At 41.8% G+C, this 13741-nt stretch overlaps 1 pseudogene; it reads left to right on the top strand.

Moving 5' to 3' along the window:
• The first annotated feature begins 5620 nt into the window (after window positions 1-5620).
• LOC139113075 (uncharacterized) lies at window positions 5621-6452 on the top strand (annotated as a pseudogene).
• Window positions 6453-13741: the final 7289 nt, after the last annotated feature.

A 13741-nucleotide genomic window follows, 5' to 3' on the forward strand; every position in this document is an offset into this window, starting at 1 on the left:
ACATTGTTCGTGTAACAGTCCGAGCTTTCGGTACCTACTTGCCGCATGGATGGCTTTTTGACGATAGCCCGTAGCGTCGGGTGCGGTATCCGGTATCGCAGCCTCATAAATCTTCGTATTTACTAATATCCGTGCTTAAATTTCCATTCAAAGATCATCGTAATATTCGTGTCAGAAAACGAGGGAAAAAAAAAATTGGGATAGAATTTATTAGCACAAACATTACTTGATATCGTTCTCATCGCTTCCAGCGACTATTTTAATAACACTTTTCGATATCAATCTTTTCGTTTAAATTAAAAAATAGAAGTTTCGCGTTGGTGTATCTATATAGTTTTTCTTTTAAAGAAAGCGTGCCTCAACATATCGCGCCGTTGTTTGGCGCATAATACATAACTGGGTCATTGATCACGGCAAATTCGCACGGGAGAAAGGTTTTACGATTACGGATGCCTGGGTTTATAGCGTAGCTCGCAAAAACGGTTACGATAACCATTCCTCGTTGAATATCCCCGCGAATACCCGGCGCGACCGCGTGCGCGCGAGTTAACGAAGCGTTCGTAATTCGTAAATAGCGTTCATTAGGAGTGCGTATGGCCAAAGCGCGGATTTTTCTTCTGCCAAGATATTTTCTTATCCCGGTTAGCCGATCTAATAGATCTGTAATAAGTTTGTTGGCTCGCCCGCGATTTTCACCGTAGAAACGGAGATCCTTGATTGCTTCACCCCGCTGATAATGTTAATTTATGTCGCGGGAAATCGACGAACGGCCGAGAACGCGACGTATTATTCGCGTATACCGGTCTTTGAAGTCGCGCGAACATGGTTTATCAAAGAACTTTTATTTAGTCGTTAAAAACGGGTTGTCGCGAATTTTGCGTGACATTAAATCAAAATAACAGTTTCTTCGTTGAGACGTCGCATCATCCGCCATTTGCATGTACAAACTTATATTTAAAAAAAAAGTTTATTAAATATCTAATCGTGACATAATTTCACAGCAGCAGAACAAAAAGTTTTTTTTTTTGTAAAGAAAGAAGGAGAGGTTTACTTGATAAAAAGTGGTATGCATCAACGAATATTTCTATTTAATGCCGGCGTTCTTTGATCTACCTTAATTTAAATACTTCTTCCTTTCTTCATTCCGTTTCTTTTACCTGTTCAGTGTTACGGATTCCGGTATCATTGCGAGTGCAACCGTGATCGCCAATAAGCTGATAACAAGATGCCGACGCGAATTTATACAGCGCCGTGTGCGTACGCTTTATACGTCCGTCGCTGTGACATCGGTAATAAGAAGAAAATTAGATTTTTGCTCGAGATACGCGCAATTTAAAGGCTCGTTTCAAGCGAAGAATATTATTACGATTTAACGCCTAAACTAAATTACGACAATGCTGACTGTAAGTAATATCAATATTTAACGATACTTAACGATTGTAAAAAATTATGCATATTATCAATAATTAAATTTTTTATGTTTACTTTTTAATTTACTTTTTAATAATTAAATTAAATTAAATTAAAGTAAATTAACTAAAGATTTAATATTTAAAAAAGAAAAAAAAAACATTAAGAGTATTTAGATCTTTCATCGATATATAAATTTCGTAATTATGTGTAATAGGAACGTTTTAATATTTTATTTTCAATAATTGTGCTCTATAAACTCTTCTTAACTATGTTTAAGAGGGCTAAACAGGCCGGTCAAGAGGCTATATGGCGTTAAAAGACAGCGCCAAGTACACAGGTATATATATTGAGACGCAATAAATAACTGACCAGTACAGCCAATTAAGCGAATTTCGAATGGAACGTAGCTGCGCGGGAAAGGGGTTGGACGTCATTAGGGGCGCGATGGCGATTAGGACGACGTCGCCGAGCCCGTCGACTTGTGCCGCGGCTTTAGCGAACGGTAGCGAGATTCACCTGCTCCCGTTGAAACAGCTGCTACCATTCCGTGCGCGCTTCCGAAGTACGGCGGCGCGGGGCTAATTAGTCCCATCGATGGCCCTGACGTTAACGACTTAGGTACTGGCCTCCTTCGCTACTGCCACCGCGCACGGTCTGTGAATTAATCGGTCCTTGCTCCACGCTGCTACTAGTACGCGAGTGATAAAGTGCCGGGATAAGAACGTAGGATATAAAGTTGTGCCGCGCCGATTATCGCTTCTGATTTTAAATGAAGTAACCCAAGTGTACGCTGCTCGGCGCTTTAAATAAAACGACGTATAAATAAACTTTGCAGATAAAAATAATTGTCGGAATTAATATCAATAATTATAAAGTCTCAATATCAAAAAATTGAGTAATTTTATTTCTTTATTAGTTTTTTTTTCTTTTTTCCTTTTTTTAATTATTAATCTTATTCTTTGAAAAACGTATGTTTTAAAATTAAACATTTTACACAGTGCTTTTAACTTGCAATAAAAATAAATATGTATACGTATATGCGAAACCGTTTGTGTGTAGAAGGCTAACATTATTTTTACTTTAACCAGCCTGTATGGATGTCCATCCGGTTTAGCGCGCGTGTAGCATGAATTTTAACTCTTCGCGCATATTAATTGCTTTCGAAGGGTAAACAGAGCGTCAAAAGAGCGGAACATCTTACGCACTGATAGAGATATAAATCGGGCGACGCGATGCATGCGGGTTTATCCGTGCGTTAAGCCCCGATAATACATCGCTACATCGCGAGAAGAGGAGAGCGCTCAACGGCGCTCACAAAAGATCGATCGCGAAACGATTCCAAGCAAATAGGCGAGCGTACAGCATCCGTTCGGTTTATCGTCACGCGGACTTGCGTGACCTGGTTGCATCCGCACGCCGCGTATCTGAACGCATGGGTCGCGGGCGCCAGTTTGCCGGTTCGCTCGGCGGAAGGAATTAATAGAAAACGCATTTATATCTCGCGTGTGGAGCGAGGGTGATAAACGGCCGACCATTACGTAGTATACATAAAGTTAAGAAGGTGAGCACTACTCGAACCTGCCTGCCCCACCGCCATACCTCGCTCCTTGCACGATCACTTGTTACAAGGAACCTCTCCCCGTGTCAAGGGATATACCTCGAAGTTCTGCGAGTACCTGTTGTATATATTTTGCACTTATCGTCTCATTTATCAAGCACCCGGTAATTCTTCAATTTCACAAACGCGATCATATTCCAACTAAATTTCACCGCGGTCATCGGCTAATTATCATTAATTAAAATTAAAAAAAAAAAAAGAAGCTCAAGTGCACGGCTATACTTCTCGTTTTACCTCGCCGTCATTACCTAATCATTCTTTTCTAGCAATTAAATTACAACGTCGCTCAAAAAAAAAGATGACATGTAAATGACGTAATAGACCTATATATGACAATGATATGTGACGTAGATAATGATATTCAAGACAGCGAGCTCCGAGCGATAATAAATTTTCTTTCCCCCTGTCGCGGGATATATCTCAACGTCGTAACGTAGGTATTAACAACAAGTACAAAAACTAAATCGATTAGCTTCGGCCGTGAGTTAAAAAGTATATGCGTTGCGTAACATTTTTGCTCACTGTCCTCTCGGCGTTTAGACCGATGGCGTTGCCGCCTGTTTTACGCTATTAATGTAACCATTTATAGACGCGAACGTCGATCGTACATCAGAATATAAACTTTTTGTTTTTGTTCTTTTTTTTTTCAATCTCGTTATAGCAGACTCGTATGCATAAAAGCGGGACGAAAACCGATCGCGGGAATCTCAAGAGCGTATCGAACCTATAACCTCCAGATCGATTAATCAAATTCCTCGATGGAACTTTATGAATTCCCGCCTGCGTTGTACGTCTTTTACTAACCATACGACGAGGACTTAAAAAAAAAAGAAATTAAAAAAAGCGACAGCGTCAACAAGGTAAATTAGTAATTTCCTTGCGCTGCAACAGTCCTATGTAAATCGGCTTTAAATTGTTTTTGTTTTCACGTTCATATATCATTGGCGGACGCACGCGCGCGTATACTTTCCCTCCTCCTCTTTCGACAAAGAGCTGTTAAAAAATGTATACCATACGCGCTTGCTTGTGAGAACGCTTTTATAGCCGGGATAGAGTACGATGCGCGGATGTTGGACGATAATACACGCAGGTGAGATCGTTAGAAAAGCATCCTCCTTTTATAGCGGCAGGCTTCCGCCCTTTTCTCAGGCGTCCTATAAACCGGACACTCGAGATCGTTCCACACCTGTGAAGGAATGCCTATCGGCACCCGTCGAGTGGACGCGTATTTTCAAAGCGGGTCCCGAAAAAGTCTCTCAAACACCTACGCACGGAACCGATTCTAGGCTCTAAGTCGATTAAAGTACCGGGCCGTACAACAGTTTGTCGAGGATGGTTTCTCACGGTGAAATTGGGTACCAGGCGCAGAAACCGTCAACGAACGACCGTTCGGACATGATTAACTATCTCGGCTATTCGGTAATTATCTATGCTGGTAGCGTAGAAAAGAGAAAAAGATTTTTTTTTTGCTCTTCTCTCATCATATATTAATTAAATGCGAGCAGTCAGAAGAACTTGAGCTCAAAACTACAATAGTCATATACATGTAATGTGAAGTTACGCGGTCATAAGAACAGTATCTTGCCAACGCGTAATCGTGATATGTTTCTTTTTTTTTTTTTTTGCAGTTGTAGGATATTTAATTTTTGTTATTAAATGAATATTGTAGCTATGACCAAAAAAAAAAAAATTATGCGATAAATCGTTGCGTTAATGGCCAATAAATAGACATGATGAATCGAAGCGGCTGTTTTCGCAATCCATTATATATTTTCCTACCAACTTATCGCGCAATAAATTGTAATGTTACAAGGCCTGAATCTCAGCCTGTTGAAAAAATTCGCATGAAACCAACGTTACGCCTCTATTCCATCGACTTATCCCGTTCTCCGTATCCCGTCGCGAGAAGCATAGTTAAAAAAAAAATTGTAGCATGCATTACGGTGTAATAGTCAGTTAATCGCGACGAGGCAGCATCGTTGGCGGGCCCGATAGCGCACGATATATTGAATGCGCATTAAATAAAGTTATCCGGATACGTGGTGGGGCGCGAGGGCGCGGTTTCTAAAGGCGAGCTCGGATTTCTGCGGGGTTTTACTCCGCGGAGAATACTATCGGCCGGTCGCGAATCGGCGGTACGTATCTCGAAACTTTGTTGCGCCCGGGAACGATCGAGCCAATAAAACCGATATCAGAGCCGCGCCGGAATCGCCTCCGAGGATCTTACGTAGCCGGCACGCCGCAACAATTATGGATATATCGTGCATGCGTTACCGGCGGCAGCTATACGTCACGGTAATGAGCTAACATATCTCAGTGGTACTGACAGTGGAACCCGACTTCCACACGCTACTTCACCTAGGGCGGATACGCGGCCAAGGCCCGCTGCCACGAGTGGCGTAATGATTTACGGATCCCTTTCCCGCGGGCACCGTCAAAACCAATATCTAGAAAGAATTGCTTTAGAAAAAGAAAGAAAAAAATAATCTCGCACTTTCCTGCAGGAAGTTAGCATCGCGGTGTTGTTCGACGTCACGCAAATATGAATATGATTCGCTTTGTCTATTGAAAACTCGCTACGCTCACGATATCTATGATAAATTAAACAGATTCTACGTTGCTCTTTTTTTTTTTTTTATTTTGGTACCAAAAATATTCTGTGGAGATACGTAAGGTTTATCACACGCGAAAGGGTGAATCTAGTAATCACGTTCGACAATCCAAAGACTAGAGGATCCCGCGGTGGTCCCGATAAATGCAATCTCGCGAGTCTCCTCTCGTGAGAGCAACAGGATGCAGCGCGGACCGATCGTGCGGCTCTTCACGGGCACGCTTCTCTTCCTTCGGGGCCATGTTCGTTCCGGAGTGCGCGACCCCTTGACCCAGCGAGGAGGACGCGCCGCGGCGTGGAACACCCGTGTGGATAATATATTCCGGGTGTATTCCGAGAGAAGAAGGGGGCAATTTTCGCGGGGCGGTGTTGCGTTGATTGCGGTCGTTCATCGCGAGTTCGCCTCCGTTACCATCTTCTTCACTCACTCCCGTCTTCACCGCCACTTCTTCCACCCGCCCGCTACTCGTCCCGTTTCCCTCCCCTCAGCTCCTTCCCGCGCCGTTCTCGTCCGTCCGCGGCCATTCTCCGCCAGAATCTCTTCGTTCCGCGCCGCGAGAAGCGCGCGGCAGTGCACGCTGCTACACTCTCGGCTCTAATTTGCGCACAGCGGGAGCGACGCAAACTAATGCACGTTGCGCACGCCGGGAGGGAGTCCGTAGGATCTTTGTCTTCGCGCACTCCCGCGCTAACGCGCATCCATCATCGTGCGGCGGGATCTTCCGACGAGAGGAGGATTGTCCGCCGAGTCGTTCCACCGGAACGAGGGCCGCCTTTTTCTCGCAGAAGGCTTTCTCGATGGAATTTTAATATTTCGTCGAAATATCGCTAACTCCTCGTAATTATTTTACGTAAATTAAATTCATCAAACAATAATTTATGCTTTACGTTAAAAGGTTCGAAGGTTAAGAAGAATTACAAAAAAAATTAAATGACAGAAAACATTAATACTTAGTATTTATAATCGGTCTATTCTTTTAATTGAGAGAAGGCAAGGCCGATAATAATACTACCTAGCTGACGATGTATTATTATCGATAGTTTCTATGCGTGGCGGTAATAATTATTGCGTCTCGATAACTGGCAGTCTACAATAGACAACTATTCCGTATTTTATTTTGGCGGAGGTGTTCGATTAAAAGTTTTGACGGTGTATCTTTTACGCGAAACAATTACTTAGCGACTTGTTAAAAAATAGTAGTTATATTTAATCAATCGCGCCCGCCGACCTTGAACAGAGACATTCACAGGAAGAATCCAACGTGAAGTTTCTCTGGTCAAATCTCCGGTTTCAGAGCCAGAAAACGATGGCCCCGAAGGCACTCCATCACACCGGGAATCCACGCTCTTCGGCTTTTGAATCTCAAGTTTTCAAGGTTCGGGTAGACAACCACCTGACTCGAAGCTCGAGGGGGTAATCAAACGCACGCGAACCCGCACAGTTTAACTTCGTCTTCGATTTTCTTCGAGGCTTCCTCGCCCACTTGACAGAAATCGAACCCTCGATCAATAACACGATTGTTGCCGTTATTATTTCGTACTTTTAGACTGCTGATAAAACCTAATTTTTTTCTCTCTCTCTCTTTCGTTTCTATATAAAAAAATATATTAATTAACTATCGCGTTTTAATAAAAATATATTACGTACTAAATATTATTATATTAGCGTACCTATTGGGGGTTTCAACGTAATACGGAATACAAAGAGAATATAATGGCGCGAAATTCCGTACTCGATTTAATGACCATCTTCGTCATCGAGACGCCACGAGTAAACCGCGAGCAAGTTCGAACTCACGTCGTTTCGTAGAAGCTTAGATCTACGATCTGTAATGATATGCATATGAATCAACCATATGTTCGCAGCCTCATTTATGTCAGTCCTCGCACATGTTGGCGCACGCATCGTTTTTCTTTAGGCGCAAGAGTCACGCATGCGGCGAGTCAGCGTAGTCGGACTTCCAGCTCGCCGATCTCGCAGATTTAAACCAAAGCCCTCAAGGTAAAACCCTTCGAAAATGCCTCACTTTCTTCCGAAGAAACGCCTGGTCTGACCGTTTATTATACTTTCTGTTATCTGACAGTCTTGTTCGCTAATAAATCTTGTTGCATTTTCGATAATAGCATTCCGGATGTACGCGCGTAGCGCATGTTCTTTTACCGTATCTGCATAAATATTAACATTGTAATGATTTCGTTTAAAGAGAAAAATGCTAATGGAAGATACGGCCGCCAAGAGTATGATTAGCGACGCGATTAAGCGCAATGATAAGCAAAATGTAGCGTAAAATTTTCTTCGAAACCGCGCATCGTCAAATGATCTCCCCTTAACGTCAACACTTATTGGGTACCCTTAACTTTCAATTTTGTGCCGTGTATGCTTATCAACTTCATTTACTCAAATAACCGGCGGCACGATCAGCGGTGCGATCTCTTCGGTAATCGGCAACTTACGTCGTCGCGGTGCGCAGGACGATCAACGGTACCAGCTGCGCGACGGCATTAACTACAGTGGCGAATTCTGCAACGCTTTGACCGTGCTTCGACGCGCGAGGCCGTCTCTCAAGTCGACTCGATTTTCTCATTAAACGTAATCGGATATATTCAACGGGTAAAAGCTCACGCGCAGAACGCACCAGTTCATTACAACGATTATTTCCTTTCATGCCCCGAAGCCAACACGCGATAAAGCAAAAAAAAAAAAAAAAAAGAAAGGAAAACAAAAAAAAAGAATTACTAAATATCGTACAATTTACGCGGAAACTGCGCCGGGATAATTACGCGTTGCTGATAATACAAATGGCTTCTCTTCTTTTTTTCCCCCTCGGCGACTTTCGACAGCTGCCCATCCTCGCGCAAAAGAAGCGAGTGAAACCTCTACGCACGCACACGACGCGACGTCGTGTGCATTCCGTTTGATCGATCGATCCGCGGATCGATGGATCTTACGTACGCGAGAAACCATATTTACAAGCGCGCCTCGGTATCGGCGCGCGCGTTGACGATCGGACTCGCGATAATTAATTACGTCGCCCCGGAAAGAAAATGAATTGCCACGGGTAGCAATAACAATGCTTAATGCCGCGGCGCGGTTATCGATGATGTTGCAAAATAAATATCGCTTGTCAAAAACATCATTTATTGGGGGATTGATAATTGGCGATGCTCGTTCAACATGCTTGTCCTAGGTGCTTTAATTATCGCGGTCTCGTCAGGATATCTCATTAACATGTTATATTTCTGCTCGTTTATAATCTATTATCAGCTCCACGATAACAGCAGATATTCTTAATCTTCTTCCTGTCGCGAGACGATTATACAATAAAAAATTAATAGAATATTGACTGGAGATTATTTGCACAGTCATACAAGTGTCATTTAAGATTATAATTTTGAGATTAAGTTCTAGAATTGGAGTTGCATAAAAGTACGTTTGTACGCCGGTGGATAAACGATGGAAACGACTGCTTGCTTACGTAGGATGCAGGATCGTTCTGGCAATAATACGAAATAACTGAACTGGCGCGAATAAACCGGCTGCCCACACTAAACGTCACTGCTAACCGCGTCAGATGGACGCGCGAGGAAGCTGCTAATTAATACGTGAAAGTCACACAAGCCGTAGGCAGAAGAGAGATTCTACGGATAACGTTTGATTGAGATACCAGTGGCTATAACGTTATAACGTTCCGAGAAATCCAGAAAGGTGGAAGGAAGATGGGGAAAGATGGCGGTGCGTTACGCTTTTCTTCGTACGATAGAGGACGATGCGCGCGTGAGCTTAGAGAGTAGATTAGGATCTCACGTCGAATCATTATCAAGGATCCCAGAATTAGCTTCCGCCTTGAAGACACGCGACGTCCCTTCGACCCGCGCGCGCGTTTCTCCAATTGGCCTTTGACATTAATTTGTCGACCGGCTGACCAACGGTGGCCGCATGCTGCATCGTCATGGTGCGAGAAGAAGAACGGCGATCGTTCGTTAACCAGGAAATGGAGACGTCCACGCGTGTGCCCGTGTCGACTCAGGTATATTCGTGCGGCGGCGCGCGTTTATCACAGTCGGAGAAGAATAACCGACATTTTTCTCGGTGACAGAGACTCACGCGGTGGCGACGGCGGCGGCGGCGGCGGCGTAGAAGTTTCCTTGTCCATCGGTGAAACGCCCCCCGCGCGAGCTGACTCGCCGTCGACTCGGTAATCCCCGGTGATATACGAGGAGACCTCATCGCGCAACGGGACCAACTTTTACCGAGAAACTTGGATTTCGAGACGAGAGACGCGACGCGATACGCGCGACGATGCGTTTATAAGCGTGGACCTCTCGAGACGCGGGTACGTGTCAGTGCTCAGCGTTCACTTTTCATTGTCACGCATTCGGATGGCGAACTATATGCGTTACGAAAATATTCATTCTCTCTCGGCTTGCGTCTCATACAATTTCTTTTTTAAACGAAATACGTTTATATTTTTTTAAACAACATAAGGAATTAATATTTTATATAATATTTGTAGTTGTATAAAGAACTAATTATAACGAATATCAAACTTGAAGTAATTTCATATATCTTTCCGTATTTATGTACTTCTCTAGTTTTTTAAAACTCTACGATATCTTTACATACATAAAAATTAATATATAATAATGTTACCGCTTATACAGATTTCTTCGTTAGTTTTCTTAATAAAAATATGCCGATAAAATATGGATAACATTACAGAAATTATGTTTTTGTTTCACAATCTTGATGATCATGGATGATACCTCGATCAAGCGATACCGCATATATGTTGCCGAAGCAGAAAAAACGCGTGCGCCTGTACACGCGATAGTATACGAAGCTAACGAGTGCATCATGTCATTCACGTCAAGTAAGAAATGAAATAAAAAATAAAAATAAGAAAAAGACAAAACGAAACGATAGAAGGGAGTAGTTTTTCTTTCCATTTCCGAAGTATTGATTAACTATCAATTTTTTCAATGCTAAATAGTAATAAATAATGAAATAAAAATTATATAAATAGCCAAATATAACATTAAAACTACTTTCAACACAAAAAATTTTTTAATGTTAATTATTTTACGCTTATCTTCACAATAATAATAATTTTTTTCCTTTATTTGGCTTCTTTAATAAAAACTAAAACTTTTTTAAAACGATATAGTAAATTACAAAGCATTTATCCTTCAACTTACGATACGTGGCAAACAAATCGGTAACTTGCAATCAATTCAACACGTAGAAAAATAATTGGCGCGAAAGCTCAACATAAATAGCAATCGGTCGGCTATCGATGGTCCAGACTACTCCAGACGATAGAGTGATCTACCGAGTGCTGCCGATCGTTCCTTTCCACTCAACGCGGTTGCAACTTTCATGCAACTGTGCGCGCGTTTCTTCTTACCTTTCAGGCAACGATATACCCTGCGGTTCGCCGCAGTATCCAATAGTTATATACGAGCGCGTCATTATATCCAATCGATATCGAAAGTTTTGATCGGCTCGGCAGCTGAGAAGATCGCGAGAGCAACCAAAGCGCGGCTTCAGTCTCCCGCACGATATAGTATAGTATATACATATATTGTATACACATATATATATATATATATATATATATATATATATATATATATATATATATATATTTCATATGCACGTATTGAGAAAAGATATATCCATCATGCGGGAGAAAGAGACGTACGTGGCGATTGAAAGACATGTGGCGTCGAGATACCTCCGCTTCGCATGATTATCTGCCCACATCATTCAGTTGGAGCCCGGGCCCGGCTTATCCTTGCGTAGGATATTGGTTTTGAATCTGATAACCGCCATTAAAGCGGCTTTCCACCCGTCGTCCCCGAGCTTGTCCGCGTAATGGAATGTAAGATAAGACGAAAACCGTCTCTCGCGCGCGGCCTGCCACGGACGGTTTTTTGATCACTTATTTCGTGACGACTACGCGCGAATAGACATTAAACGTTGTTCGACTCGATCGGCACTGTATCTCTCATCTCGCGGGTCGTAAAAGAACTCCCAGTTAACTCTGTGGAATAATCGATTACACGCGCGACAATATTTTGCATCCGATAAAGATATATCTTTTTCCTTTATGCTACACAATAAAGGTTTGATAATAATAAAGTTGTTAAGTAAATCAAATACGTGCTAAAAATGCGCATTAAATACCGATTACGAATAAGCAATTATCGCTCTTGATAATTAAAAAAAATTAATTTGCAGATTTCTGTTAAAGAAGCCTTCCCTCCTCTACCCAAAAAATGAGAATTATTTTTGTTTTTGGAATTTAAACGTCGAGTTTAAAATTAATTTATTACTACATTTCGAAGAGGCTTATAAAATGTAAAAATATAAGGATGCCGTGAGTTTTTGTCTCCTACTGCCTCATTCATGCGTCTCATTAAAAATCGCCTGTCGGGACTAGTCGGGAGTTGAAGTGTTTCTGTACATGCGGTAATCGCGAGAACAGATCTCGAAGAGCGGGAGCAGCGAGATGAGAGCAAACCACGAGACAAAATTCGACGAGCGCTTTGCGAGCTCGAGCAGGCCGTACGAGAGGTAAGTGGGCGGAATGTTCAGTCGTCGTGTCGAATCGCGTATACGAGACTCGAGATCCTATCGAGATGACGCACTGCGTACGCACCTGATACTGGACCGCGTGCACGCGTAAGTGAAGCGACAGTCGTACGAGAAGAAAGAGTTATTTATCGAGTTTATTTTAGAATACCGCGCAAATTACACGAGATAAAACTGGTTAGTCTGGCTCAAGATTGTGCAGAAAAGAGGAATATTAGAAAGTTTTACAAGAATTAAAACTTTATATTAAAAAATCGAAGAGATGGACTTTTTAATTATATTTTGTTTGCCCTGAAGATGATTAAAATATATAGTAAATGTAAAATTAATAATATTCCTTTTTAATAATTTAATTTAATATTTAAATAAATAAAACAAAATGGTATGTGATAAATTAAGATTGCTCAGTTCAAAATATATAAAATATTTTACGCGATATTAATATGTGATAAATAAAAAAATATCTTCCGTAAAATAAATTAAATAAAAAGTAGAATATCTCAATTTACTGAAATATAGCGTTTCCGATCACATTAACGGATTCTTTCGCTGTATTCTCGAATCTATTAATTTCGCGTCGTGTCTGTTCACAAAAACACGTGTTTTACCAGGCATTTCGCATAATTAGCAGCATATTCAACAACTTTATCACAGCTTATTGCGACGACGTGTGTACAGAATCCACACGCTAATTAGGAGTTAATACCTGATGAGTTTCTTCGCGCTCACCGGATAAGGATTTATTCACGCTGGGAGAATAAATTCGCGATTCGTTAGGAAATACTGATACCTTCGAGCAAATGCACGCGGTAGCAATGTGTATAACCGGTATGTACTTGTGAAAATCACTGCTGGAGGTAAGGTCATTTACTTTATGGAAGCTTTATACCTCCCACGAGACGTCGATCGAAATGATGAACTGCCAGGGTCAGACACGGATTGACTTTAATGTAATGCGCGATTCAATCGGGACTTTAAAAGTTTTGCTGGTTCGACGCAATACAATTACCGTCCAATCAGTATTACATTCGAGTTAGCTAAACGTAACGAGTATGTATAATTATAAAGAGAAATTTTTTACCGCTTTATACAATAGAAGATCCGTAACGATTAATATTTGAACGTAATTAGTCGCAATCGTCAGAATTTCTTTAAAATACTGTCGAATTGTTACCTAATATGTTTTAATAATAAAAAAAAATATTCGCTATTGCACGTTACGCGGACGACTAATTTCCCCGAAATGAAATCTTCCTTCTCGGCAATTTATCTGAAGTTGATTTATTCACCGTTGATACCACGACATTAATCCAACCGAAGTGCGAAAGATTTATGTGCATGCCGGCTTGGACATTGTGGCAGCCGAGAGCTGCCACCGCGCCAACAGGAGGATTAAACAAAAACGCGGGACGGGGCTAGCAAAAAAATTGCATGAGCAAGGAAAGGAATCAGTAGTCGGTAGCGCGGAGTACTCGTTACCGAAACGAAGCCGGCCACTTGTAAT

The sequence above is a fragment of the Cardiocondyla obscurior genome, linkage group LG02 (assembly GCF_019399895.1).
Source record: "Cardiocondyla obscurior isolate alpha-2009 linkage group LG02, Cobs3.1, whole genome shotgun sequence".
Taxonomy (NCBI): Eukaryota; Metazoa; Arthropoda; class Insecta; order Hymenoptera; family Formicidae; genus Cardiocondyla; species Cardiocondyla obscurior.